Here is a 6,171-nt window from a genome sequence, read left to right as displayed (position 1 = left end):
ATCGCCGCATGCGCTTGCTGCTGCTTAACGTCGTCGACGACATGCACGCTGCCATCGATGAAATTCCATAGTCCTCGTGACAAGAGGTTCATCTGCATCTTGTATGCTCATAGACGATAGCTGGTGTCGTCAAAACGGACAGGCTTAGCGTAGACTTCACTGTTTGGGCTCATAACCTAAAGGATATAGGAAGGGCAAAGGTAGAAGTGATGTGCGTCTGTGTGTGCAAATGCAGAAGTGAGTGTATTAATGCAAGGCGCGCTAGCACACAATTGTGTGGGCCCACGCGCAACTGCCTTGCGACCCACACAATATACAAAACCTAAGTTTAAAGCTACCAACCCATCCTAAGGTATGTGGAACACTCTAAACCAGTCTTTGCGCAAACCTTAAATAAGTACACAGTTTGATACACAGACATATGCAGTCTTAACCATAAAGGTTGAGCAAGCTCTAACCATCCTTAGTGGGAATTGAACTCACAACTTTCAGTTGAGCATCATATGCCAAACCAGTTGAGCCAGTCGCCCTAACTTATGAGTTAGTGCAAGCATTGACATTAGCAGCATAGCTAACAAGATGAACCAGATTTTAAAGTGTATCAGCAAGCGGTTATTGAAGATATTGAAAAACAGCTTGAGAACGGGGAGGATGAAGTCGAAGTAGGAAATGAGGTGAATTCGAAGGGCATAGATTTCAGTCCACGACATCCCCTTGTATATTCTGACCTCAATCTAAGAGCTCGCATCCTACGGGAATCACGATTTTGGGTTCAAGGCAAGATTGATGGAATGATCAATAATATGCTATCGGTAAAGGATATCATACCGCAAGCAGTTTCGATGATTTTGAAAGAGAATCGCTGAAATTTTGTAAATGACTCTACGCTATTTTGGATTTTGACAACCCCAATAAAAGTTTCGGAATATGTTGATCCAATTCAATAATTGCTTACGATGCGGACTTAAGAAACACGGACTGATGCGTATGCTTTCTGTAGCATGCAGAAATCAGGCACCACCTCATACGGACAAGGATAATTACGGTCGACAATAAACCAGCACTTGAAAATTGTTATGTCAGCTCTCAGTTCAAGATGCCCCAATTCTGCACCGGGCATCAAGTTCAAGCCAGTGGACAGCATATGTTAAAGAGGCATATGATGTCGCCACAAAAAAATCGAGAATATCTACAAATAGCATTAAAAATATGAATATTAACTTGAAAAGATTTACTTCAATTGCTTTAGATGGATCAGATACGTAGCAGAGCGCTAGAATTAAACAGGCAGAGCTGTAATGATTTCACTTAGGCATTACATGAAGAATCATATACAAATCATCTGTGTGGATTGTGGGGATTTACTTGGGACAGTATGGTGTTTCCACATGATTATATGACTATCTTCTATGACGCCACAAACATCCTGTGTTATACAGGATCCTTGGTATCGACTTGTGGAGTTGTACTGGTGACGAGACCGACATGTCTCTGTTTTGAGAGCGGGTGGCGTAAACCAGTCACTTTTATTGTTAAATTTTTACGAAAGGTGGGATTCAAGTTTTTTGAAGTTTAAGTTCCATACACACAAGTTCTTGCATATGTTCAAGCTGAGACATAACCTCCAAACACCCTATATTGTATGATCAGATCTTTAGAAACTTCATCAGTTAAACTTCTAGAAGTCTTTAGGGTGTTTTGCATGTACTATAGGATCCATTAATCATTTTATTCATTTGCAAATTTGTTTTCAAATCTCTTGGTAATTCTTATCCCTCCAAGTCGGGACTGTCCTTTTCCCTCCACGTCGGGAACCGCTGCCTCGTCGCACAAGCGTGTGTGTTATGCTTGAAGAACTGTTGTAAACAGCGCCCTCTTACTAGTTTGGTTTTAGTCATTTGCTTAATCGATGCACAAGTTTCTGCACGTGAGATCATCATTGTGAGGCACCAGTAGAAAGTCAACATGATGCTGTGAAGCTAAAATACCCAACAAACTGCTTAAACATTGTGTTTAATATATTTTCTTGTAGATCTTTGTTCATTTTTATATGGCATTTCACCTTCAAAAATCAGCCAAAAACGCTTTGGTTTAGGCGCAACGTAATGCGAAAATACTCAAATATGAAAATGCCAATGTCCACAGAAGGATATAATGCTAATCGTCGCTAGCTTCATCGAATTAACAAGCTTAGCAATGCACCATTTGACATGTAGCTGCTATGGTTCGAGCTACCTACAGGCTCTAGGAGCAATACGATGGGTAAAGAAGCTACGCTCGTTTCAAGTACAAAAAATACTTCAGATTTTGTGTCATTCCTCAAGTATCATCACTCGATGTACGTGGGCTGCTAACTGCACGTTAAACACCAAATAAAATTTTATGTGATACAGTCAATCGTATTAATTTTTTAATAAGTCTAAATAGATTTGATTTTAAAAACATCATCTCGTGAATATCAGAGCTGACTGATCGCTTAGTTACCGACCCTGGTTTGTAGCTTGGCCTGGGACCGGGGGTATCTGGCTCAATATTCATAGGTTCCAAATAAAGAAGGCCGGTGATTGGTCACTGAAGTGGACGAGCAATCACACCCCTGTGGTGTGACCGCCTATCCGACCCGCACTTAATTGGGTGTGTGTTAGCTGAGTGGGAGAGACCCTACTGACCGAAAAAGCCCCATAGTGTATTGAGGGGTACGGAACATCGGTCCCAAAAATGGGTCGGATAACTACCATTATTCTGCGCTAGAGAAAGCTTAATCCTAGCGTGTAGGTTCCGGTACCTTAAGCCTCCGATAGCTTAGTTATGTTATAGACTTTTGATTTCGCTCCAGGTGGGGCGCTCGAATCCAGTCTCCGTGCGCTTGCTAACGCGGGTCCTATTAATCAAGCTTTATCTGTTCAAAGTGCACGGCAACCCCGTTGCAGTTTTTTTGTCCCTTCACTGAACGAGCTGGACCGTAAATATCAACGGCCCCACGGTGACTACTATTTATGCTCCCACCGACACCCGATCAGTGCACCCATGAAGGTGTATTCTTATAGCTGGCGAGCACCCCAACAAGCGATCGCCATATTCAGCCCTTGAATCGTCAGGTACCCGACCAAATAGACAACAATTTTAAGTTGTGTCTTGTTATGCCGAGTACAGGTAATCGAGTATTAAATATTTCATCCTGGCAGAGGACATAGTCCATTAATTATTCAGCAGTGGGATAAACTACATAACCACCAGGTCGTCTTGCACTTTGCGCGTAGAAAGCGTTGACCGTCATTAAGCGGTTCAAGGCCAAGTTTGTATACTCCCACCAGGGGCAGAAGCGAGTTCCTATCTTGAAACTAGGTGTCTACTTGGCTCTCTCAAAAGCACATGTGTATTCAGGATAAATTTTATTTGAGCTGGTACTAAATGTATACGTTATTCTGTCTCGCTCAGAAATAATATCTATTTTGGTAAAGTTATTTTCTGTCTGACGTGCGGTTATCAGATCACGTCTACAACGGACGTCTACTTACGGAGCTACATCCTCATAATAATACCGATACTTTGTGACTCATAAAATTTCAAAAATACGATTTGAAGTTCCGTAGACTTGTACCACATTGATTAAGTAAGATTTGTCAAACGTGTAAGATGACAGCATACAAAAATTTATCCCGTTAGATCCTCTTCCGTATCGATGTAAACTACACTGAGGATCAAAATCTTTTGCCTTGTAAGGAACTTTGAAGCAGTGCCCGCTCTTCGGGAAACCAGTCTAACTCTACCCTCTGCGATTTCTCGTGCCTGCTCATCAGAGCCAATAAGCACCAGTAAGCACCAGAAGCCCCCTTCAAAGCGCCAAAAAATGGTTCGAGGAGCTATCCAAAATAGGAACGGTGGTCACGACCGACGCACTAAAAATAACTTTTGGTGAGGATGCCGGAGCGTTACTCCAGTGAGCACGGACATTGTGACTCTTTAAATACTCCAACGCTCACCCAGCGACACACAGCTTAGCTGTTCCTGAGGGATAGGCGCACATTACGCTCACTCGTCCCACAGCATGAGTCTCGAGCTCTAGGTCTTTTCCATTGGAAAAAAGTCTTGCGATGGAGCATAAGATAATGTCCAGCTAGTCGCCAATAAGCTAGATCTGGCCTTTATTGCTCAATTTAAACTGCTGATAGTACAAGATCACACCGACTTTTTTCTATATAAATCACTGTGATTACGGCTCAAAGCCGTCTGACGTTTCTCGCCGCGATAATGCGGAGCCCTTTCGCGCCTAACGAGCGGGTTTTTCGCACGCGCCACGGGTGAAATGATTGGAGTTAGGGCGATGAAGTCGCCCCACGCACGTTCTTTATTTGTCCGCCATCACTCTATCGGATTACCGCCTGCGCTCAGAGAAACAGCAATGCTGAAGCACCTTACTTCCACAAGAAATTTTCTTTAGGTAGTTGAAGTCGACGGAAGTGTAGATAAGTATATTTCATTTTGCGCACTGGTTGACAAAAACACGCCGTGTCATTCATCTAAGGCCTTGCAAGCCATTTTTACCAAAGCAAAATGTCGATCAATTGCGTCGTATCATACTGTTAATCCTACCTTTGACTCGAAGTCTTCAAACTTCAGTTGAAGATCAACAGTACTTTTCTTCGCAGTGACCATCGCACCAGTGACCAACTTCGCTGAGATAAAGCCGTTGCTTCTATCTAGAGCATCCGAAAGTACTGAATCATTTTCAGCAACGGTTTGCTTCCGTGCGTAGTTACGCGATGCACCGGGGTAGACTCTAAACGGACGGCCGTAACCCTTCATACTTACTGTGGTCACGAGAATACCATGTCGTAAGCGAAGGACAACGATCCTTTAAGGGCTAAACCATCATGAGTGACTCTACCACAAACTTACAGCTGCCCCAGTAGACCGCCCTGCATCTACTGGCTTCCGGTGTCTCCCGAACGCCTTGTTGTATTGGTACCACGTGACTCGGAATCGTTACGATGAGAACCGTATTAGAAGGTTTGTTTCTCACGCGAACAATCACGGCGCATGTGATGATATATACTATAATTAGAATTATCACTGTATTTTGGTTGAACTTTTAATTTATGATAAAATTTATGAGATGAAAAAAAATCATTATTTACTGTTGTTAATAATCATTGAGTAGATTACCTAATGACCGAATTGCTGACATCCGTGACAGCGAACTTGCTGCCTATGGATAGTCACCGCGCTAAGATCATTGTTTCGGATTTTCAATTGCAGCAGTCAGGTTGACCGATTGGCCACATGCTTGATGTTGACAAAAGCGATTGACTTCCCATGTCATCGCCCAATTCTTCATATGGCCATCCAAATGCGAAAGCCATTTGATTACGTTCATCACGAATTTGAGCCATTCGCGATTACGATGACCATTTTTCGCTATCTCAACACAAAAAGTTTCGTCTTCGTTTCAGCAAAAGCTTTTCACTTTGACTTTACGGGACATTTCGTGTACACCGACGGTGTCACCATCACTTGTGGAGGAGGTCATAAATGTTCTGCGATATAAATCTCAATCATCCTAGCTCATACGCAGCAAAATTTGCTAAGCGTTGAGAGGTCGCCTCTTGATAAAATTGAAGCATAGTGGACTGTTCAAGAGTTGCGTACTCTCCTCTCCCCGAGTCGGTCATAGTGACCGTCTTTATGGAGGGCCTCCGCACTGGCGTGCCCTAAATTGAAGTCTTCCGTGTACATCGGCCTTCTATAAAGAAGCGGTGAATGTGGAATTGAATGCCGGATTCAACTTAGAGTCACGACATAGTTGGAATGCAATCCCTCAGAGCTCGTCGAGCGGGCCTGAGCCAACGGATCAGCTATGCTGAGATAGAGGCGGAAGAGCTCCGAGCTGCCAAGCAGCGTCAAACCACCCGACAATGTCTTGTCCGTGCAGACACCCGTCACCATCAGACTAATTGTTGCGCGTCAAGGTTCATCGAGCCGACGTCCCGCTTTTAACCAGTCTAGTTTGTCGTGGGGAAATGAGAAAAATCCTGTAGGCGCGAAGCGACCTACTGGGGAAGAACTGAGTTCTATTGAGCCTCAGGGAGGCATAGGTCAACAGGGCCCAGCCCCGAAGAGCTCCGTGCTCTTGAACACGGAACGTGTATGCAAGCCGGGTTTGCTGGTCTC

This window comes from Plasmopara halstedii, assembly GCF_900000015.1.
Source record: "Plasmopara halstedii genome assembly, contig: Scaffold_555, whole genome shotgun sequence".
Lineage (NCBI taxonomy): Eukaryota > Oomycota > Peronosporomycetes > Peronosporales > Peronosporaceae > Plasmopara > Plasmopara halstedii.
Note: the sequence above shows the minus strand (reverse complement) of the source record.